Source organism: Camponotus vicinus, unplaced genomic scaffold (assembly GCF_025532165.1).
Source record: "Camponotus vicinus isolate PSW18456_S1 unplaced genomic scaffold, iyCamVici1.0 SCAF_7, whole genome shotgun sequence".
NCBI lineage: Eukaryota > Metazoa > Arthropoda > Insecta > Hymenoptera > Formicidae > Camponotus > Camponotus vicinus.
The window spans coordinates 984,881-1,010,278 of record NW_028141979.1 but is presented as its reverse complement, the minus strand read 5'-3'; the positions used below and the strand labels follow the sequence as shown (position 1 = coordinate 1,010,278).

Genomic DNA, 25,398 nt, shown 5'->3' with positions numbered 1-25,398 from the left:
TCTAACTTCAAACAAAAATTACTAACTGTTTTGCGGATTTTCCCATTATATAAAATTATCTACTTCAAAATTGCAATAAAATTAAATCATTTCAAAATTACATTCAAATTAAATCATCTTTTAAAATGAAATAACAAAAAAAATTGGAAATTAATTATTCATTTATATCCCAAAGTCAATGTTTGCCGACCACATGCTATATAATTCTTTTTCAAACATAAATAAAATACGTTATAAAGAAACGATTAAGCATAAGATATTTTAAAGCTTATAAATTTTCTCAAAATTTATCATCTCTTTGAACGTTTCATAAATCCTAGATACACTCTTTACAATCTTTTCAAAAAATGTTTTTACGTATTTCAATTTTTCTTTTACTTTACTTTAGAACGACGCTAGAATAGTTTGCAAATTTTAATTTAAACCTCAATAAAGGGCACATGGAATCTCGATGGAATTAAATTCGCTAATAGGCCTCTTCCAGTGATGTGGCTATTTGTTGAGGCCGCGGACGACCAGCGAGTCTTAATGGTGAATCTTCATCTCTCGCTGGATGTGGGAACAACGTCAGAGTCATCTCGGCTTAATCGTCACAAGCTTATGCTCGGGGCTCTACCTCCGGGAGGTTTTAAGACTAATTAACGAGTGAGTGCCGAGTAATTAATCGATGGATGTTGATTCGTAAGCTGGACTAATAGAATGGTTAGGCCACGTGAGCCTTTTATATACGTCAAACGTTCAAGCTTCTAAATCAATGTTTTTCGAATTAAGAAAATTGTTGTTTAGATAATTGCCTTCTCTAAAGAAGAGAATGTAGATTATATAATCTCTTAATTGAAAAAAATAAGTAACATTCATCATAAATTCAAGGAAAAGTTTTACACTTTTTTTCAATATTTAAATACAATCAAATATTAAATATTCCTTTAAAGAATAAAAATAACTTTTCTATTAAAAATTCTTGAGCTAAAAAAATTTTTTTTTGCAGCGATATTCAATCTATCTAATATATATGAATTATTTAATCAAAATTTAAATATTCATGCACATATATTTATACACACACATAAAATGTATGTTAATTGTATAAGTTTATTCAAATCAGGGCTGTTTGTAGACGATTTGGAGTCTGCCGGTGTACACACGTGCCCGAATACGCAATGTCCCCCCTATTTCCTTTTGGATCGCCGAGAAAACGAGATTTCAAAAATCCGTTATTTAAATAAGGCAGGAGGAACGCGACCGGCAATGGCCCGAGCGATTTTATAAAATTAATAGTAAAGGGTAGGCCGCGCCACGCTCGCTATTATGCGCGTATGCAAATACGCGTAAGGGGTGGCGAAGAGGTGGGATTAGACGTGCAAGAGGGGAGAGGGGGCGAGAGGTACAGCGGAAGGCAAATGAGAAACTAGGGGGAGAAGGAGAAGGGGCTCTGCCGTGCAGGCTGCAAGGCATTAAAACTTCCGAGATTTATAGCGGCCTGGACTGGTCTGGCCACGCTCGATTCGGGGTGGCTTCCACTAAAAAGGGGGCCATATTGCTGGTAACGACGAGGGGGCAGCCACGTTACAGGGATGCGCCGCGCTTTCGTTCGCGGATTTTAATATTGAAACAATCTTGAAAAAGAAGCAGCACACATGTGATTTATCTTTTCGCAAGCATGAGAGCAAGCTAGCAATTATCAACACAATTAATGTTTGAAATAATAACGCAAGGAAACAGAATATCTATTCACAGGCGGCAAGAGAGTAATCATTCAATTAAAAAATCTTTAAAATTTTACAAAACTGTATAAATAAATAAAATTACGTAGAGAATTATTACAAAATATTATATAGAAATATATTATACAGAAATTATAAAATATTATGTAGAAAATATTATATAAAAAAATTATAAAAATACAAAAAAAAACAATATTTTTATAAGAAATTTTTAAATTTTTCAGAAATTAGCTGACCCTGTAGATAGACTTCTTTGCAAAATTGCGAAATACTTTCCTAATTGCTTTTACGCGTCGCACAGGAAGCGTCTCGCAAGCAAACATCTTCGCGAGAGAGAGAGGGAAAAAGATGGGGAACGTGTTGGAAATTCTGCGCGTATATGCTCATCAGCCTCGAACACCAATTAGAGCCATCTTCGCAAACGTTACACTTAGGAAGCGAAACGATCGGCGCTTCCACGAGCCGCTTTTTATGGAACCGAACGCAACGTCTCCTCGGCTGAAGAAACGCTTCTGAACGGAGGTTGAATGCTCGCTTTCTTCGTCAAGTCACAACACGATCGTTTCTTCGAGGTTCTCGGGTGTCGGATCGTCCATATTTCAGATCGTCTCGCGATGTGCGATTCCCCTGAATCTCGCTCGTGTTTAACGGAAGTTCAGATTCGTATCCGATTGCCTTCATTTGGCACTCGGTATATATAACACACACGTTCCAGATATTTAAATTATTATTATTACCATCAAAACGTAATTTCATCATATTTCTGATTAGATGCTATTTTTAGATCGGACAGATTGACGTGACGATTACAAAGACGAGGATCGACCAAAGAGACAGGGAAATCCTCTCTACGGGACGATACATTGTGTCGTTTGCCTGGTTGTACGCCTGGCAAGTACCTGTCAAGGGACATTTTATCGGCGACGCGCGTGTAAGATCGGTTACGAGTTTCGATTGACTCCTAATAGTGAGCCGCAAGAAATCAATAAGAAATCAATCGCTACGTGACGGCCGGCGCTCGGCTCCTGATGAATAATGGAAAAATCTGGTTTCTCCGCGACGACAAAGCCCGTCGATGACGGAGCGAGATAATCCGGTCCGAGTTTTCTGGATTACGCGCGATCCCGTTAAACTCCTAGTTCCACGTCCTTCTTTCTCGACTTCTCTTTCTCTCTCTTTCTTTCTCTAACTTTTTCTCCTTTTATACTTCCTTCCTACCTAGTAGCGTAGATGCAAATTCGCGATGCAAATTCGCATCCCATCGCCCCAAACCGGTTGGAAATATCAGACTGATATTTGCGATATCTCGCGCGAGACACAATCAGAGTTTATCATATTTTCTTTCGCGCTTCCAGGAGGAACGATAATCGCGTTTAGGTAATATTTGACGGCACAGGATAATGATATGTTACGGAACAAGTTTTTGTTAGGCGAGCAGGACTGATAGAGATCATAAATAATTAATGAGATGTAATATTCCCCTTCGTGACTTTTATTTCTTAATTTTTTAATCCGCGCGACAGCTAAGATTATAAACGAGAATAAGCTAGAAATTTCCAACACATGATTTTAAAATTTCTCGGCTTCGAATATTAGCTCCCGTTTGCGATACAATCGGCCATTGAACGTTCTTGACGATTTAATGCAGACAGTGATCTCAAAGTACTCGCGATTCCCGAGAGGAAGAAGGGAAATAGGAGGGACAGAAGAAAGTGATGACAGAATGGGAGCGAGGTATGAAATTTCCTCGAAATCTTCTCAAATCTGACATGATGAAATGTCGAATCGCAAACAATCAGAGTCGTGAGACTCATATATATACAGAAAATGCGTAGAGTTGCAAAAAGAAAAGAAGCAGAAAAAGATAAAGCGAAATCAAGGGAATGTGTAGAGAACAAGTTCCTATATGGTCCGTCCTGATAGCGAATCCCTCCGAATTCGTGTGTATTTTGATCGTTGAGATTCATACGATCGAGAGAAAAAAGAAAGGCTGAGGAAACGAATATAGGTTCGACGAAATTCCGGAAAGATTAAATATATATATACCAGAGCGTGTATAAATTCGCTGAGAAATTCTTCATTGCATTGAAAACATTCTTGAAGGAAAGGATCTAATATACAGCTTTCGATAAAAATAACCCGATAAGTTTCTATAAATTTTTTTTCTGCAGCACATCTTTCATTATTTACTTTGTATCTAATGTGCTTTTCTCTAAAACAATTAGTTTTGATGAAACAAGAATACTCTTTTTTTTTTTAGAAAAAGATGCGGAGAGAATCTAAAAATGTATTTAAAAATAATGTATTTAAAAAACTTATCGCCTTCAATATTAAAAAATATTGAAATTTACAGAGTGATATAAAAATTATTTAAGAAAAGTGTTTCTCACATTTTAACTTTAAAGACAAACATCTTGATCTGCATTAAAAAAAGTTGTACAGAAACTTATGGGATTATTTTTATTCTGTACAATTGATTTTTAAATAAATTTCTGTTATAAGAATCGAGTAATTTTTTTGCAAATAAAAAATTAAAAAAAATTTATAAAAGAAAAAAGATACTGTGCATTAGAGACATTTTTTATCGCATGGTACCATCTGGAAGACGCTGTCCGGTATTCTCATCCGAATTATCCGCCTGACGTCTCGTGTAGTCGCGCGATTTACTACCTAGACTAATCGAAATTTGCGACGCTCCATAAATTCCATAAACATAAACGGAAAGCTATATCGTCGGCCAGCAAGCCCGCGTTGCGCCGGCGAAATTCCGCGAAAGCTGGCGAATCCTGCTGGCGCATAATTCCACGGGCCGTGAAAAAAGGATGCGAGGAACGGCGCGGGGGCGGAGGACAGAGGAGATAAACCAAAACCGACCGTTCGGTCGAAATTCCGCGAAATCCGGTAAAATTGAATCTCGGAGGAAGTCGGATCGACAAAGGGACGACGACGAGGAGGAGGACGCGATCGCTCCCGAGCGATCGACTCTGGTGTTTCGAGCCGGCATAAGCCCGGGCTGCTCCCCGCAACCGAAGAAAAAGAAGCATGTCCGTGGGCCTCCGAGAATGATGAATCGTTTCTATTAAAATACTTTTTCGACGGGGAATACAGAGTGTGGGCATCCGGCTCTACTGGAGCCACGAATGAATTTATTTACATATTTTCGATCTGGATTAAGAGGTATCGTCGGCGACAAAAGTACCGGACTCTCGTGACTCTGTCGCGAGTGTCTTCTCCGTAGACTTTATAAACATGCTTCTTCATTGAATCGCTATAAATAATATATAAACAATTGATGAAGAGATGACTTTCACGACTGATGTTACAATCATCCAACTTAAATATAAATTGAATATAAATCCAGATCGAAATGTTACTCGCAAATGCAAGTGATAACAAAAGAGAGGGAGAGAGAAAATGACGAACATTATACTCGGAGGTGAGCCACAACGAGCCGGTTTCCATGTGTCTACGAGCAACGTATCTATTTCCAAGTCGCGACAGGGTACGCGGTAGCGAGCGAGCTACGTGATGTTAATGAGGCCCAATTAATCACGCCTGGAAGTGAATCCTAATGCGAAAAGGCGAAATGTCTCCCGTCTCGGGAGGCGCCGAGTCTCGTCCCAAGGCGAAAGTACTTCCGTCCGGCCACTGACGTTCGATCGTCCCGCTACTCGAGGAACGTCTTCCTCGTTCTAGGGGAACGCATCGATCGGGCGTGACCAGAAATCGCAAGATCTTTGTACAATTCTCGAACAACTTAAACTGCAAATCAAAATATGCGAGAGCCGGAATAAAAATAATCGAGACGCGATATTGTAATAGGAACATGCGCGATAAAAAGAATTTCCGCACCGCCAATTTAAAACCAATGTAATAAAAGCGATAGAGACTAAAAAGATTGGAGCAGCGATGTTAACAATCATGCTGTAATTTGCGTTCAACCATTCACTTTGGGATATATAATCAATAATTATCATCATTAAATTCAAACTCGCATAATAATTTTCAGATCGAAAATGGCTACGCTGTATAATGCTGATCCGCCGTTTGCAAAGTCGGAGGTTCGTCGAGAGAACAATGGCGAACCGAGGATCGAAGGACTCGTCCGATCCGAATGAATGAATCGAATGAGTCCAACGCACTGTACGTCGCAGAGTTCGAGGCATCGGAGATCGAGCCTATGCGAAATGATAAATGAACCCTGTTCGAGCGCGGGTATCGTGGCCGCTATTAAGATGGCGTATAAAATGATAATTTGGCGTAGTCCGCGCGCACGCAAAATGATCCCTCGCGACGCAGTAGCGAGCAAATACCCGGTCGATATTATTACTATGTAAAATGCGAAAATCAGATCAATTTGCGGGGAATTTAAAATGTTGCAAAATTCCTGGGGAAGGCACAATGATAGGGGGAGAGACCTCGCGTCTCCCGCGGGTGCGCATTCGCGCCGCTTAATCGAGGCGCGTTCGAGCGAGGTAATAAATTTATTTCCGAAACAACAATCGGCGGGATGACTGGGGAGCGAGACGACGGCGGGAGAGGGCTTTACGTATGAATCGTTCCTAATGCATGGAACAGCGTTGGAGTTCGAGGCCGCTGCTGCGCGCGCGGGAGGGAGACTCTCCTCGCCGCGATGCGAAGCTCACCGCGGAATGATAAATGAACTCTTCTTAACCGCGAGCTCTCATATCGGGCCGCTATTAACATAGCGCCGGATAAAGTAACGAATTTAAAAGAAATCCAATATAAAAGCCACGGGAATTCCATCGGAGATCTTATCCGGGCCGAGCTCTCGCTCGCTGCGGAGACTCCATTAATCACCGGCTCTTCTCTCCCTTCCACGCTACTTCTTCCATCTCCTCCTCCCCCCCTGCCCCCGCACCCCTTTCCTTCGCTCGCTTCATTTGTCTCATATTAGTCGTTATTACGAAACTTGAAAATTCAAATGGACGGGGGATAATGGCGCTGCCCGTTGTCCGAAGATGATGCCGGACACCCTCTTTCTCTTCGTTCTCCTTTATTCTCCTTTCGTTCGCCGATCGAGACTCGGCTTTTTGCAACGCGCACAAGTAGTCCGGATTGCAAGAACAAAGTCCGTCTAATGGAATTATCCGATTTGCGCGGCACTCAAATCTTTACGCGGAATAATATACTCGCGATGTGTCATCGAGAGAAATTATTATCGCAAATATCTCGAAGCGAGAGACAATAGCGGGAACGACGATTATAGGAATTTATTGTAGGAATTGTAAGAAAATTTGCGGCGATTCAATTTCGCCGCTCGATGAATCCATTTATTATTCGTCGCATGATTTTATGACTCCGACTTCTCTCTTCGTTTCTTTTCCTTTCTTTTTCGTCCCGCAAAGCTCGTGGAATGCCGAAATAAGGAGAGCGAACGAACGGGATGGAGCACCGAAGGAAAGCAATAAGAAGGGAGCAATATGAGACGATTGGCAAACGCATGCTTATAACGTCGGAACGATCGACCTCGCGCATACCATATTCCACTCGGTGAGAAAAGCCGATTGAAATCGATCGAGGCCTCTTCGCAAACATCTCATATACGCAACGCGATACGACACTTGTATTATAAACGTCCAAGAAAAATTGGCGAACACGGCATTCTAGTTTCTCTCACGATTCAAATATAAACTTTACTCTACAACACATGTACATCAGGTAAAGGTGGGCAATCTCTCGTGGACATGTAGAGCAAATAAAAATAATCCCACAAGTTTCTATAAAATTTTTTCTCTATAGCGCCGACGTGATATTTGTTTTTAAAGCTAAAATTTGAAAAACATTTTTTTTAAATCATTTTTATATCGCTCTATAAATTTTAATAATCTTTAATAATTATTTTAAGTTAAGTAAAAGTTTTTAAAATATAACATTTAAAATAAACTTTATTATAGGTGATAAAACCATGATTTTGAATGATACAAAATTGCATGGATTGAGTGTTAAAAATTATTAAAACAAATTTAATCAAAATTATAAAAAATTGCTGGATATGACTATGCATTTTCTGCGAATTAACTACTAATTAACATCCCAAGATCATTTCTTATTTGTTCAATGATGAATAATTCTCCGCTTCAATTTATAAATTATTAATTAAATGTACGTTATATATTACACATATCCGACTTGTATCTTTTATCTGGGCACATTGCGAAACGTTACGCGTTACTTTGAGATGTGTCAATTAGTTGACAGACGCTTAATGAAGGCGAGAATGTCGGGCGAATAGAGACACGTATCGTCGATTTCCCTTTAAGGGAATCTCCAAGTTTTCTACGGATATGGGCGCGAAGTGGGTGAACGAGGACGTCGCATGCTTATGGCGTATATCCCGCACCATATCCAGCATATCCGTTCGTTCGTCCGGTGCCTCTTCCCGGCATCGGTCATACACCATCGACATACGATTCCGCCGCGAATGCCAGAGTGTTGATAATTTATTTGAAAGACGTGCGTCGAACGTGTCGCACCTTCGCAATCGTGCGCGCGCGCGCGCTCGCGTACGTTTGTTGCCGCATTCTGGATTTCGCACCTTTTTCGTGCCCGGCCATTGTGCCAGAGGACGAGGTTGACCTTTTTCGGTCGCGATGTTTATTAACGAATCGCAGCTGCAATCTGCCGACCGGACGCGCATTTTTATAGCGGGGGAAAAAAGTCACGTCGCGCGACATCATGATCGCAATTCCGTTCCGTCAAACTCGATTAAAATGTCAATGAGCCGCGCAATATGGGGATAATATCGATCCTTTGCTCTAGACACGAAAAAGTTTTCGGCTCGATAATCATCTGGAACCAAGTCATTATCTGAAAAATCGTTCCTACGATTCTGAAATCTCGCATATTAATTATTAAGATTAATTTTCCTCGAGTATTTTTTTTTTTTACGTAAAAGAGATTTTTTTTTCTCCCTCAATCCTCGACGCAGAGAGATTTCGTTGCGGCTGCAACGGTAATTTCGGTAATTATATCGCAATTACCGAGCGAGATAATGGACATTCGCGAGAATTTTCGCGTCGATCAAAGTTGCGGAGAAACTATCCGGGACTTTCGTACGTACCTACGAGGCGTAGCGATTACGTACGACTATCTACGTGCGCGTTTTCATTGTGGAAGGAACATTGCAACGTGGGCACAGACGCGGAATTCCAACGAGTGAAACTCAACGAAAATGTCAATGAGTCGATCGCGAGTGATATGAGGAATTCAAATCCGATAATTACCGAGGAGTCAGAATTGAACGGTGCCGGAATTTTTAATAACCCTTCGGACACGATAATATTTTTAAAGAAATCCGCGCGTCGAGATATCATTCCATTCATCCACGATCCATCACCGTAAAATCTCACAACAAAGCGTTCGCGAAAGAGCTCGTTAAAAGAATAATCCTGACCCTTCTCGTCCCACTGATATCGTTCGATTCTGCCATCGCGGTCAGAAACAAGAGGAAAAGGCGAGGGGAGGAGGGATACACGAGAAGAGGGCCGAAAATTCGTCGACGCGTGACAGTGTGACACATCAGACGGATCAGATGGATCGGGAGAGCCGAAGAAACGTGGGAGGAAACAATCCTTTCCGTGTTCGAACGTATCGCGAGGCCAACACCACGTGACTTTGACCGATAGTTGGGCGAACGACGCGGCCGCTTATCTTAATGCCCGTAAAAAGGACGGAATAATAATTAAAAAAGGAGAGAAGCGAGTATGCGCGTGTACGTACACGTGTGCACGCGCTTGTATGCGCGTCGTCCGGTCTGTCGTAGGCAGAGAGACAGACAGGTAGGGGAGGGAGGTCAAGACAGAGGCAGGTAAAAAGCCGGCTGGCTGGCTGTCGAGACGTAACCGGGCGCGATCGCACGGGAACAAACGGACTCCGGGCTTTTCTAGGTGACAAACGAGCGTCCCCGAAATGTCGATCAACCGAGCCAGCCATCTGATTTTCGTCGGGATGTCCGGATATCGAGCGGTCGGCTCTGCTACTGTGAAACGTGATTGCCACGTGATTGCACTCGTTCTAAGGCGTAGATATCGATGCTACGTAGGCCTTGGACCGCATTGTGATTTTTATATCCGACGTCTCCTCCTGGTATTCTTATACTTGATTTTTCCATCACGCAACAAACGCATTCCCGTTCATTTTCTCCGACTGATCGATGAATCGATGACTCTTTAAATTGACTCCGATTTCCATGAATCGCGCAACAATGATTGCCGTTAGTCAACAAGGCGGGATACCGCCAAGTCGTTTCCTCCGGTATTCTCGATCGCTTTAGAAAGTCGCCGAGGCAGCAGCAGCAACCGATGACTGTATCTTTTCGCGCGCAATATATAAATATTAATAACGAGGATATCGTAATTTCAGAAACAATGCGCGACACGGCCACACCCGAACACAGCGCGACACGGCCTAGTTACATACATGCCGCGATATTAAACTGGTGAGCCCATACCTCACACCTACTCGCGCGTGCTTCGATCTTTAAAGCGTGAGGTAAATTTTACGCAAATCTCGCAGATGGAGAATCTCAACCGAGGTGTAAATAAAATTCCAAGATTTATCGCAAGCTTAGAAAATCATATCCCCGATAGAGAGAGAAAGAGAGAGATTAAAGGCGGCGTAAAATTAATCAAAGAAACTCTCGCTTTCAAGCTGGAAATCACGTTGGCAACGCTTTAAATCGTTGTTGCACGCGCACATATTTTTCTCCAAATCAAGGTCATTGAAGATACGGCGGTCTACGTAAAATTAAAATCAAGGGACTAGTTCCGTCCCGCGGTTAAATGAGGAAGTCAACTTCCGTGCGTGGGCGTACAATGTTGAACACTCACGGCGTATAGATAAGAAGCCAAATGCCGCCAAGTGTCTAAAGAAACTTCCTTCCCTTCGTGACTCGTGGTCTCGATACGTATGAAAATATCCATCTTCTCAGCGAATCGTAATAATCCTTCACACCTACTGAATAAAATGATGAAATTGTGATAGCAGTGTAGATGGTGCTTTATTTTACATCGTGTTTAATTCGCTTAAGGATATTAAGATTTGTTTGCTTTAGATAAAAAATCTTGGCTACAGGGTTTAACACGTGCCGACAAAGGTGCCGTTATTTTTTGGTAGCGTAAGAAGATTACGTATAGATAAAATTGATTGCGCATGAATCGCGCGAGAAGCGCTTCGTGAAATTCTTTCCTCAAAAGCGTGCCAAAAGCTGCATTCAACGTGATCTGTCTATAATGGACGCGGACGAATCTAGCTTAGATTCATCTGCGTCCAGACTTCTCACGTTCGCTAAAATTGCCAAGAGTCGTTCGCTCCCTCGTTGCGTTTCGCAGCGGCTTTTCTCTACCCGGCTATTTTCAAATTTACACCAAGTCACGTAAGGTCGTCTCCCTCGAATCACCGTTCGTCTACGATTGCGTTAAATCGAACAATCTGCAGCGCAACGGATGCTGTTGGGAATAATTAAGATTATCAACGAGGCTTCCTTGAAAACATTTTAAATTTTCATTTTTCATATTTCGAGATGAATTTTTAATATCTCTCGTTTCAGATTCGGTACCAATTGTTGAATAAAAAAATTGAAAGATCTAATTGCGTCACTTGTAATCGGCAAATCGAATCAATCTGTCAATCCTAAAAAAAAAGAAAAGATAAAGTGAAACGTCCAACGAATTCTCTCGTCTCCTTATTGAGAGACAATCGTCGATCGATTCGCAGGGCGATTTGAAAATCGGAGCGACTTTTTCGCGGGCTTCGCGACAAAACCCGCCGCGTTCTAAAATTCAAATCGGATTCGCGAGGCGGACCGGGGACCGGACGGTGGAAATCGGCGCTTCTTCGAGTTGTCGCGGCGATGTCCGATGCCCGTCGATGACGTCGATCGGAGGCCGCGGCGAGAGAGCAGAGGCCGAAAGAGCGGAAGGATGTAGGGAGCCAAGGGGGAGCGGAGGGGAAGTTTCAAGGGGAAAGGGGCGCGCTCACGTGCGCGCGCGCTCGCGCGAGCACATGCGTCTCTCTAAATTTAAATTTACGATTCGCCGGGTAGCCGTTTGTCTCCCGCTCTCGCTCTCGTCTTCATCTCGTCTCCATCTCGTGTCCCGTCGCGTTTGTTTCCCGAAATCCAAAGATCGCGAGAGCTCTCCCGATTATTGTCCTCGGTGCTTCTCTCTCTAGATACTACGCGTGCAGTGGTCGACGAGCAAAATGAAACGAAACGCAACACGACTTTATTTGCATGGAATTAATAAGGAATCGTAATTCTGAGAAGAGAAAAAAATGTTACAAGTAAGAATGACTTTTCACTTACTCGAAGAAAATTTATATCCGTCTTTGTTTATATTATTCACCTGCATTTTCCGGAACGAATCCGCTCGACGGCTATCGAAAAGTTGCATAAATTATACGACGTTAATTAATGTATGAAACATGCAACGTGTGTTTAAAATTATAATATAAACCGGAGCGCCACGTCGATTAAGTAATGGTCCCCGTTCACGCACGTTTCTCTTCAAAACATGAGCAGGCGTGATTTGACTTTTAGTGGCGGGCGATCGATATCGATCGCGGATAGATTTGTCACGCACTTCTTCGCCCTCATTTCGGTCGTTTCTTTTTTTTCTCCCTCCCTTTTTCTCTCTCGTTCTCTCTTCTCGCAAGTAGGAGGAATTGTCGCGACGCAACGAGGTAATTTATCGTCTCGCAAGAGCACGATCGAACCAAGGCGTCGGAGGTAGCGCGAGGTAGAAACAGGAAGGGCACACGGTGCAACGACCTCTTGTCGCGCGACGAATTGCATTTCGGCGTCGTCGAAACATCGCCTCTTTTTCTCACGAAGCGCTCCGTATATTACTGCCCCCGCACAAGTTTATTGAGCATGAATGTTTTCACCTAATCCTCCTCATATGTTGACAATTTTTACGTCCACACATATTCATCATCGCTCATCGAAACTTCACGTGACGTCATCCCAAATAAATTGCCACAAGTCATGAGAATTAAAAGCCATACAGCCATTACTCCGAAAGAAATCTTTTATTGCTTTCATCTCGCGCAGCTTCGACTCAAGATTGAGTGTCTTCGGGCATCGTATAATAATGATTAATAATCGATAATATCGATACACGTGTGTCGCGCATGTCAATTCGATCGCTAATTAACATGTGTACGTGAAATAGAACAAAATAAAAATAATAATCGCGGAAGAGAAGAAAGGAAGGAGAAGAAGAAGCAGGAGGGGAAAGGCGGCGTAACCAGCTGCCAGAGCGGGAATGGTACGGGACGACGACCCGATCAAACTTCACCGAGTCAGCGATTTAATTTTTCGCGAGCGACGATTTACAGTTGCCGTCATGTGTCGATCGCAGATCGATAAACGCGCCGGCGATTTTCGCTTTCGCCAAATTCTCTCGAGCAAAAATCCAGACTCGAGATCCGCACTCGTAAGGTATCCAAAACTCCATCGCACGACATGCGAATTTTAATTACACGGCTTCTAGATCCAATCATCGATAGTTTTGAGAAACTCCACAGGGGTTCTTTTTTCTCTTTAATTTTGCTCCCAAATGATACTTGTCGGTGCGTATTGAAAAAGTTTCTCTCTTTCACCAAATTTGCCTATGCAAAGTATTTCAGGCAACGTGACAGCACGATGACGAGATCCAAAGATCCAGCGAAGACAAAAGCGTAAGATAGGTACGTGCCAAAATCCAACTGACCTACTTGCGGCTCTTTTGTCGCGGCATCTCCAGACTTCTTCGTGTTATCGCGTCAGGATGAAAGATAACGCGCTCCCGCGTAAGTTCTACAATAACGACGACGAAGGAAATCTGACTCTCGAGGGAATCTGATGAAAATCAACAGGAAACGCGACGGCGTTGTTCGGAAATTATTTCGAAACAACGCGCCCGAAATCTCTAACGTGTGTGCCCGATCGATCGCACGCGGCGATAACGCGTGGCGAATATCGATATCGCGAGAGAAAGAAAAAGAGAGAGAGATAGAGAAGGAGACCGGGTCGCGCGTTTGAAACCGAGGAAGACGGCGACGGCGAACGGTAACATCTAAAATCCACTTTCTAATCCATCGCGTCTGCGTTTAACGCGCAATATCGCGTTTCAACCTGGTGCAACCTACTACGATTTCAAGCGGACGTGGGCGCTTTGAGCTCGCGCGCCGTTATTAACGTGTGAACTATGACACTGCGAAATGATACAGAAGAGGATTCAACCTCCCGCGCTCGCCAGAGAACGGGGAATATATCATCGACAAGACATTAAAACACACGCAGAAACAATATATCGTACATTAGATACAGCACTAAAATCTTGCATCACCTCTAAAAAAATACAGAAAACGCGAATGAATGATTAGATTTTTTTATTTTTTCCTCTAGCTGTCTTACTCATGTTTATAGGGCTATTAAAGCATAAAATAACAGTAATAAAATATAATTTTGTTTTTATTTACATATATATTTTCATTTATCAAAGCAACGACTAGCTTCTAAAAGTGATGCGATATTTTCGACCGTGTTGTACACACGCTTTAATATATTTTTTATAATGCAAGGATATTGAGATTAGTAATAAATCATAATTGCAAAATGTGTCAATCCAAGCGAAATTCAAGATCGTAGCATCGAGATTCGACGACGCCGAAATTGCTAATCCCTGACTCCGATATCCCCCCGGTTCGTCCTAATCTAGATCGTCGTCCCGGCGATGGAGCTCGCCTCGTCCGTTCTATTAGCTCCGACGTTCGGCGGAGATTTGTCAGGACGAGTCTCCATCAGCGGACGCACTCGCCTCCTGTATCGCCGCGTATATCTCGAACGCGGGAACGGATATACGCGCGCGCGTGCTTGCAAATACCGTTGCTCGAAACCAGATCGCTGTCGGAGTACGCGAATCGATCAGCTGATCCGGCGGTCGCGGTTGTCGCGGCGCATTCTTTCGGAGGAGAGTGTCACCGCATACGCCACATCGCGGATCATGCACACGCTATCGCGCTGTCGGGGAAAGCATGCAAAACGGCTCGTGCGTAGGTGAGGCGCGAAGACCAGGTGGCGAGAGATGAGGGGCCGTGGGAGGAGGGGTGCGCGGAAAAGGGAGCGGAGAAACAGACTCGACGACTGAGGGGGAAAACGGGAGAGGCAGAGGCGAAGAGAGAAAGAGAGAGAGAAGAAAAGCTGGAAACGAGCTACCGTGCCAGCGGGGACAGCCGGTGGCTGGAATGTGGGTTAGGCTCTCCCCGCTATAGGTGGGCCCCGCTCTAATTATGAATTAATTCCTGAATAACGGTCGATGTCGCGCTCGCACGCGCGAGCGGCGAGTTCCGGATTCGCGAGGGACGACGCGATGGAAACGCGATCGACAGAACCGGTCGCGAGAAAACGACCGCGCGTCCGCCTCTCTCTCTCTCTCTCTCTCGTAGTTGTCGATTACTTCCTGCTTTGCGGGAAGACATCGTTCTGACATCCTTGGTCGATTTACGATCCGGTGCAAGCGCGAGATGATCGAGTGATCGCGCGATGACTCTGACGCCGCTTCCGATGACCACCGCGTCGTGTATTCCATCGTTGCTAATACTTTTGACAACTTCGTCGAATGACCGTCAGCGCTGTCACTGATATTCTTATGAAAACATGATCTATTATCTAATTATCGCTACTATTACGATTGCATTTTTTAATAACGTTCGTAATGTATTCAGATTTCGCTTTCATTATATTAAGTCGTTACGAATATTTAAATTTCGAAAACAAATTGCCATTGAACGATTATTTTTTACATCTTTCTAGAATTTTAAATATTCTTTCCATATTCGAAAAAAATATAATTCAAAGCGTCCGGTTTCGAGAGAAGAATATTAAGTATATACAATTTTTTGTCGTCTCGAGTTTTATGAGAGACTTGGCTTTGATGATTTGTTAGAAAAGAGAACAAGATTCTTGACCTGGCTCGCACGAACTCCTTTTAAACGGAACTGCCCACGGCAACGTATCGCGAATAATCGTTCATCGTTAGACACGATGAGCCTTCCTTTGACTGACGTGGCATTGACTTGTCAGGAGACTCGTCCTGACAAACGATCTCAACTATGACACCATTAAACGCTCGGTGTACATATTAATATGACGAGAACTCGAAAACAATTTTCAGAAGGACATGTGATATGTTAACTTTAACATCATAGTGTAACTGTTTTCTTTGAATCCTCATGTAAGAATTTTTTTTTACCTATATATATGTTTTTTTTTATATTGAAGTATACTTATTTATAGCACATTACGTTATATAATATCTTATTTTATTATTAAAAGTAATTATCATATTTTCAAAAGAAAAACTATGCAAATCTTACATCAGAGAATCTTGAATTAAATTCTAAAATTAATAGAATTTCGCGCGGAATCAAGATATTAACTTCCAAAATTGGTAAAATATTTTAATGAAATTATTATTTCATGAGAATAAAAAAAATCTACGAATAAGGCTTAATAAATCCGAAGATTTAGCCGAAATATTTTGTCTGGATAAAAAATAATCACCAAGGGCCTTTTCAGGCACTAGCCATATTTGAGGATACGCAGACTAGTGGTTAATGACAAATCGCGTCGATAATTAAAATTCATAATTATCGGGAGTTCTTTTAACAACCGGTCGTTATCGTTAAACCCAACGAATAGTGGAGAGACGTTCTTTCTTCTCGTCCTCCTTTATTTCCCCTCAGAGCCTCGTCATAGATCTTATTCCGTGTCTTCTCGCTGCGCTGACCGAAACGGGGCCCTTTGGGCCTCGGACTTTGCGGGCGCAAAGGGTGGATGCACATACGAGCCGTGGAATAGTCGGCGCGAAGGGAGGCGAAGGGACCAGGGTGGAAAGGAGGGAGGAGAGGGGAGGGAAGGGGGACAGGGTGGATGCAGAAGAGCAGAGTCACCGATTTAAATTGAAGCCGGGGAACACCCGCGAGGGAGAAACGTTCGCTGGCCTATCAGGTTTAATAACACCCGGCACCGACTCTATCTGAAATTACGGATGGTGCTGCGATCGCGCGGGGCGGCCTCCTTCTTCTTCTTCTTCTTCTTCCACTTCTTCCTCACCTTCTTCGTACGATTGGAAGATCCCCGATCGAGATGATCGTCGAAATAATAATTCATCGAGATGGTAGCGCGGGAAACGTGCAAGATGCGAGGCATCCGACGAGTTTACATCGACGGGAGCGAAATTTTGCATCGCAGCGTAAAGTTTAATGTCTTAAAAAACTCTGACAATATCACTCTAAAGCTTGAAAGGACGATCTTGTTGCCAGCGTAAAAATATATAAAATTTTTCATTTAAGTCGATAAAGATTAGATGAAAGAATGCGTTTAGATTGTTGTAAAATATTTTTAGAATTTAATTTAGACACCAAAAGAGTCTTGTAATTTTCTAATTAAATTTCAATATTGTATCATTCGATTCGTACCAGACATTATCGAGATTCCTTTTTTATGGCGGCGGCTTTTAATGAAAACGCTCACGACAGCCTTCGCGAAGAAGAATCGCGTGCTAATTCAACAATTAGTAGCTCGCAAAAGTATATCGCCCACGGTCCATCCACGATGGTGGTATCGCTCCGTCGAGTCGTGATTTTCTCGCTTCCATATTTATAAGTTTCATACCGTTGAATTCTCGATTGCACTGTAATTGAAAACCTACTGAATTAGCTATTAATTCCGCGCGGTCTAATTTATGCGAAACGATCTATAACTATTCATAGAGAGCGCTGGAAGAAAGAAAGAGAGACGGAGAGAAGAAAGAGAGAGAGAGAGGGAAGGATATGTGTCGTTGTCGCCTAGAACTATGATTCGTGTTGCTTTTTTCTACGTACGTCATCGCGTCATCGAATTTGCACACCCACGCGATCGATTAACGTCGACGAAATCGCACTGTCGCCACTTCCGTCTACAACGCTTACGCGAAACAATGTAAAATTCATCAAAAATCACAAGGTCAATGACATCGCTCCTGATCCGTAATATATCGCGTTACGGATATATAAAATCGTTGTATAAAAAAAAGGTGGATTATCCTTTACTGTCATCCAAGAGATAGCGATTAATTTCGAAAATTGAACTAATCGTACATTCGAGATGTAACTTAATTAATTTAGAATTCAACGAAGCACGGAGTGCGGTTCGTAAAATTATCAATGTCTTTGGATATATGAATTGACATCTCAATAAATTAAGCTCGAAGCGAACGTAGGTATGCAAATGCGTCTGTAGGAAAGTGTACGTCGAGACGACAGAGGGAACATATTTTCCAGGCTGGGTGTAGACCTCCGAGGCGGGCACAAATAATAGATGTGAAACGATGGCACATATGTCTGTCATTTGTCACATGACCTGCTTTTGTCTTTGCTTTTTAATTTACCCATTGAAACTACGCGTTTGATGACTAGGTGTTGTAAGCAAACGGGAAAAGGCAAAGAAAGAGAGGAAAGTACAAGGAGAGAAAAACAAGAAACGTCGAAAGTATTTAAACGATAATCAATCGGTTGAAGGAACAAAATTGCCCATTTTTCGAAAATCTTCCGCCCACTCGACTCCTCGAAAATTCTTTCGACATTGCAAATATTTTGCAACGACATAAAAATTTGTCACACAAGCGAAAAAAAAACTCGACGTTAGAAATCGCACGCTAAAAATAAGAGAGAGAGAAACAGAGATTATGTTAGCGGAATTTAGCTTCTCCCTCCGTACCCCTTTTCCCTTCAACGTCAAAACATAAAACCCGTCGGCATTACTATGGCTAATTAAGACGGCATTAGATAGACAGATGCGGGAAGATTAAGACTCGCGAAAGAATCGGCAGCGAGGGGAAGGAAGAAGAAGAAGAAGCGGAGAAAAGGGCCGAAACGAAGGTGAAGAAACGCGCATTGGGACTGTCGGGTAAAGCCGCGATGGTAAAGCGAACGTTATAGAGGAGGGAAGGGAGGGAGGGTGAAGAGCGAACGAGGGGAAGGGGGAAGACGAAAGAAAATCACGCGTGGTTCGTCATAAGAGGAATTCCTTTGGCGATACTGGAACCTCTCCCCCCTTCCCACCCCTCCTCGCGTCTCCATCCCTCTCGACCCCTCTAGCTCAGAGATCCCATGCTTTTTTACTGGTTTATGGGATTTTTTTCACGCGGACCGCCAAGTCGTACATCAGAGAGGGCTGACTGCGAGTCTCCTCTCTTCTCTCTTCCTCCGACATGCTCGGGCTCTTGTGCGCGTTCCAGCGAGAGAAAGAGAGAAAGAGACGGAGAGAAAGAGAAGCGGCAGGGGACGAAACAATAAAAAAGAGCGAATGCCAGCCGCCATAAAAACAACTGAAAGTATTAAAAACTTTAGGCCTTTTACTGCCGCGCTGACTCGGACGAGCACAATTTCTCGGATATATGTACGAACATACGCGCGAGAAGCCGACGATGACGTTTCGCGGCGACGATACTCGCGCGATTAAAACCTTTAAATTTAGCATCAAGATCGGTCGTGTTTTTCAAGTGGAAAAATAATCCATATTAAATTAAATTGATTACTCCTTCTATTTTTTTTTCAATCGGCATGCGACGCGTTTGTCACAAGCTTGCACCGTGTGTCTTAATTAGAGCTTATCTACCGTAGATATTTGTATTAAACATAGGAAAAGTACCTTAAAGTACGTTTTACGCGGTGATATCATCGTATAATTAATATCGCGCGTATATATTTGCATCATAGATAACAAAGCCACATGCGAATAAAATTGAATATATTATTCAGAGTGTAAGCGTTATTAAAAGCACAAAAGATTATATCGTATCCTGCGTTTTCATCGACGTACCACGCGTCACGTCTTCGCATTTCGCTGTCATATCGCGACAGCGGTATGGTCTTAATTAGCATCGTATATATTAATATACGATAAAAAGGAGATAAACATCCGCGCGCAATATAAACGCTCGAAAACCCGACACCGTTCGCGCGAGTGTGTTTAACGGCGATGACTGAAAATTTTCGCGTGTAATTAACGAAATTAGCATACGTTAATATCAATAGGCGAGGGGGGAAGAGAGGATGTGGAAAATTGATCGAAATTCAGCCGAGATACCGTAAACAAAAGCGAACGAGCGAATCTCACGCGGCGAAAAATTGTGGAGGAGAAAAAGAGAGAGAGAGAGAGGGGGGCGCGAAACGAAACGAGGCAGGAGGACGGTCCCGACCCTCGTAAAATTATCGTACTTTAATAAAACGTGTCGTGCAAAACGCGAGGATAACGAGAAAATATAGGGTTCGAGAGACTCCCGTGAAATTTATAGAGCGATCGCCGGAGCCGGCGCGCCGGAGAGATGGAGGATCGCTTTTTGGAGTCGACTCCTCCGAAGAAGAGTCGGCCCGTTCCCGGGCCACAATAAGATCCCGAATAAATCAGCCGGATATGCTCGCCCCGAGTCGAGTCCCGGGCGGGGACGCTCCTTCTCGGTAGCTTAGCGGATTCGAAAATTCATCCGAGAGATCGTAAAGGAATCTTTAGCGCGATTCTGTGGGGGAAAGTTCCGCGGGGAAGTTGGAACACGGCAACAGGTGTCTCCTGGAATATGCGTTGCGGTCCAAGTCGGGTCTTGTAATAATCCAAGGAATGTCCAGGAAAGCCGTTCGTACAATGGAAATACATAAATCTCATAACATGTGAAAGCATGAAAGTTTTTTTCAGTAGATTCCCCTAATGTCATCTACAACTGCATTTCCAATATGTAAGATAAATATTAATTATATTAAGAAACTTAATCTCTTTTTCATTTAATTTTGTTCTAATATTATAGCTCGCTTTAATTAATACGTCTGGACGTTCACGGATGATTGATAGATACTCAATACTCTTTGATTATGCAGCATAAAAAAATCAGGTTCGATATGACATATTCAATTATAAAATCATACATACACATACAAACGTATGAACAGTATCCTGCGATCGAAAATAAATTAAAATTTTCCTCGATTAGGCTTAAATTAATTTTTTATTTATCCAGACGACACGTGCAAACTCGATCGCAAGTTGCCTTTCATCTTGCTACTTGGAGCGGCCTCGGCGGAATTCTTTTTCGTCTCAAAGCGAAATCTCTTAATCCAAACAGCGACTAATTTAATAAATCCGACGAGATAGCGCGACAAGTAAATTGCCAAGAGAGAGAGAGAGAGAGAGAGAGAGAAAGGGAAGGAGAGAAAAAGAGAGAGAGAAGGAAGCAACACGAGGTGCACCAATTTGGTGGCGCGAGCGTTGTAAATCCTCGATTCTTTAATCTCTCGGTAAACCTCCAGCGTTTCTATCGTCCTTCCCCGACCACCATTTCTCCCCGAGCCCCTACCCCTCTCGGGAAACCCGTTCGCGGCCTAGCGAAAGATCGCGGTGCCTCCTCTCGAGGGCGCCTTGCGCACACACACACACACGTGCACACACGTGAACGCACATGTATGTACACATGTTCACGTACGGCGCGTCGAGGGAGCCTCCGAGCAGTAAATCTCGCGGACAAACAATCATAATTTTCGAAGAGCTAACAAAAAGCAAGAGACTCTTTAAAGGGAGCCGATGCCAGACAACATGAAATGCGGCCGCCTCCGCTTCTCCAATTGTTTCGTGGTTTTCTTCCCTCATTCCCTCTTCCCCTCACCTCCTTGCTCCTCATCTTCCTCCCCGACTTCTCCCCGCGTTCGCGTTTATCCGCGTTCGAGAAGCTCGACCCTTTTCTTCCCTCGCTCTCTTCTGTGGTCCTCTGTGTCTTTCGTCCTTTCCTGCTTTCGCTAATATATCCTGCGACGTATATCAACGTACACGATTCCTCGCTTGTCCACTGTCCTTCCTCTCCTTCTTTCCGATTCCCCTTTCCTGATTTCTTCATTTCTTCCTCGCGCGCTCCTCTCTTTGTCACATCCGCCATTTGCTCTCGGTTATTTCTTTATCGCGTTTTTCTCTTCTCTTTCTCTCTTAAGTTAAGTGTAGACTATCGATCGCAATTCTTTTATCGTCTCTTTCGATAAATTCCTCGCTTTTCAATCTCTTGCGAAACTTTTCTATTAAATCTTTTCACAGAATTCTGTACAATTCGTACACTTAAATTTATTTTTCTTTTATTTTAAAATGTATCTCTTCGCATCTTTTTGCCGTACCTTACACAAGAGGCAGACAGAGTAATTAATAAAAGCTTCTTAGGGAGAATCTCGCGGGTGATTGAAATAATCAAACAAAGGCAAAATATTACAAGCTTTGCATCGCGCAAAATAGTATACTAGAGTTTACTCTAATAAATTATATCATAAATCCCAAATATTAATTAAACGAATATGTCGAGTGGAGAGTAGAAACGAGATATTGCATAGAGATAATTAATATAAGAAAGAATAAAAATCCGAAAAAGAAAGTTATATAATCTAACTAGAGGAGAAATCTATCAAATGACCGAATCATGACAGGAAGGTCGACGATCATCGGAATGAATTTTCGAGTCGCGAGTGCGATTATTCGGACGATTTAACATCGATGCTTTATTAAGGATATAATAATACGGAAAATCGAAGGTGTTGCTCACAACGCGAAACTGTAAAGTGTAAAGTTGGAGCGAGATAGTACTGATATTTGTGGACGACTTGTGTGATATTCTGCCAAATTGACCCACGATCAAACATAAAACTCGAATTAGTGTTGGCGCGCTCCGATGAATTTTCGGAGCAGATTTTTTTAAGACAAAATTCCGTGGAGTCGCGTCGAGAACAATTCCACGGGCTAATTTCGTTTTCTCGAGATGCAATGCAACGTGTTGCGGAAGTCTCGGAATCGAGAAAGCTGCCAACTATATGCTTTATGTTTTATAACAATAACAATCACTGTAATGTGGGACATAATTCGAGTGCAGAATCGCTAACATTGTTTATGGACGACTGTAACATAAATAAACGCAAGAATGCGAAAATCCGAGAAATTTGCGAAATTTTCACGACAATAAAATCCCTCTAAGCTGCTTCAACACAAAATAGGGGAACGTGAGGTCGATTTATAATCAATGTACATCACGATATCATATCGCAAGAAATAAACTGCTTATTCATAATTTGTTCCAAATATTAGACGGAGACATTAATATTCGCAATTAATAATTTCTCTTTCTATTAACACGTACGGTAATTTACTACGAAAAAGAATATCACAAAATGTTCCTACATATTCAAATAAAGTAGCAATATTCTTCTTCTTTATACGAGAGTATCGCAAGAAATGAAAAATGTTTAAATATCAACGCACCAAAATATTCCCTCACTTGTCAACTGAACAATAATATCGATTCGCGTAATAAAACGATCGATTAGAAGAACCGGAAGCAAACTTTACCTCTTGCTCTTTAGTTGATATTTCCGTTTCTGCCACAAATTACTCCCGTCGACATCATAGTTCTATTGTGCCTTTCGACGATGCGATTCTCGCCCTTCGAGAAGGAGGATGCTCTGTTCCATTCACTTTGAAATTGTGACAATATCGCGCACCAAACTCGCAGAATATTCGAGTCGCGATCACTTGCACAATCCGTAGATTCCGGACTCGAGTTTCTCGATTCGTTGCTGATCGATCCTCGTCACGAAGCCCCGCGACACTTGTTCGAAGAGTCCTGTCCTCTGTCGAGGAACACGAAACACGCACCAGCTCCTACCTCCCTCCTCGAAATCCACTGAGATCACTTCCACCCTCATCGGACACTTCCTGTACCGCTCCGAACACCGTCACTCGAGATTCTCTGGAAACATTCAATAATCATTCGGCATTCTCGATCCAATATCTCATCGTCCCTTCAGTCCGAGTGATTAGCGATCCCCCCGACCGACCACCATCGATGTTTATTTTGACGGTTAAATTTCATCGTGCACCGTTTCCTTCGTCCGATTCTTTCACCGAGAAATTGTCAGATTGGAAAGCCTACTTTATCATGATTGCGTTTCCCTTCGGGAATCGAGCGGTGACAGTTCTTTATGGTAACTAGCACTACGTATACATAATAACACGTTCCCGATTAAATATGCATCGAGTTACGACAAGCGGGTGGTTTCCGATGTTCTGTCCGCGTTATCGCGACACTCGAAAACCGTCGTACCGATGGATCCTGTCCGGGAAGGTGATCGCGTAGGACACGCGCGGGTTCTCTCCACCCGTGAAACTCGGTACCCGTGTGTCTTCGATTCCCGAGGCTGTCTAAGCACCCGCGACGAGGAGGGAGGCGCGCGAGCGCGCGCGCGCGCTCGCGTTCGCTCGAGAGGGGGAAGAAGTGGGGGTGGTCTCCCGACGTCCAAAGAGGGCGGTTCGCTCCTCGCGTCTCTTCTTCAGACCCCCGCAAATTCTGGCCCTCGTCGCGCGTTTCCACCACCGCCGCCGCCACCCTCGTTGCGGGACGCCACCCTCGCGACGACAGTGACGCCGTCGTCGTCGCCGGAATCACGGGGTGGTTCTCCGGCGTTCTCCAGCGAGCCCGGAATGTCAGAGAGGAGAGAGTGCGCGTGGCTCGGCTGGCGCGAGATGACTGAACCCCTCCAAAGGGTGAGAGACAGAGACGGTGGAGAGGGGGGAATCAAGGAGGGGAAGGAGGGGGGAAGACACGCCGCTCTCTCTCCCCAACCTGGCCCCTCTTTCACCGAGAGGGAAAGATCGCGGATACTTTGGGGGTCCCCACCAGTTTAACGTTCGTAGGTTGCCCCACCCCGTCGAGCATAGTGACGTGTCGCATTCTCCCCGCCTTCGGCCGATGTTCCACCGCCTCCCACCCCCGATGGTACGCATCGCTACCCCCCTTCCCGCCAGTCCCCTTCCCCTTCGACGTCGCCGCGGCCGTGTGGCGGTGCCGCGACGACGATGACGGGGGCAAAGAGACCAACTTCTGCCACCGCCGTGCGATTCCTTCCTCTTCTTCCGCTCCTCGACCGCTGTCGCTCGCATTCGTCCACCGGCTGGCGAACCGCGCGCACCGCTTTGTACGTCGCCGCCGAGATGCTCCCGCACGCGCGCGTGCCACTGGGGGACCCGCGGGGGGGTGGTTTCGCGGAGAGCGTTAATCTGATTATTATCAGAGGGGGGAGGGAGCAGGTAGGCCAACGAAATTGTCTCGGAGTAGTAAATAAATAATTTTCATCGCGTCACGAGAGAGTAATGTACAGCGTGACAAATTTGTTGAAATGAAATTTTCGAAACCTTTCCAACTTTTCCGACGATAAAATGATTGGCTCGATCTTTAGTTTCGACTCTCTCGCACACCGAAGTAGGATGACGCGTTCCTGAAACGAGTCTGCTTCGACGAATTCTGTTACTACGATTACATTACTCTTAATTGATTACAGAAGCGCTTTCTCTGTATTTATTATATGTTTAGACAATGTTCAGCATTCAGATTGTATCAAGTGACAAAAGACTTGATACGCGAAGCGCTGCTAGATCGATATATCATCGCGATATATTTCGCAAACGGATTCGCGAAAGACGAGGTGCGAGATTTCGGAATGCATTAATTTTCTACCCCTGCGCAGAATCGCCACTTTATCCCGCATAGAAAGATCCCGCCGACCAATGACGTCACTCGAGTACCCTCGAAGGACACTCCCACTTTTTACCCCC

General features: G+C 43.6%; 1 protein-coding gene across 2 annotated transcripts in view; it reads right to left on the bottom strand.

Moving 5' to 3' along the window:
* Window positions 1–24,310, bottom strand: part of LOC145974869 (zinc finger protein castor homolog 1) — a 79,261-nt gene extending 54,951 nt beyond the window's left edge. For both annotated transcript variants that reach the window (XM_083104939.1, XM_083104940.1), the window contains exon 1: window positions 23,137–24,310. The gene's annotated coding sequence lies outside the window, so the exon portion shown is untranslated. The remainder of the gene's footprint in view (window positions 1–23,136) is intronic.
* Between the last annotated feature and the right edge of the window lie 1,088 nt (window positions 24,311–25,398).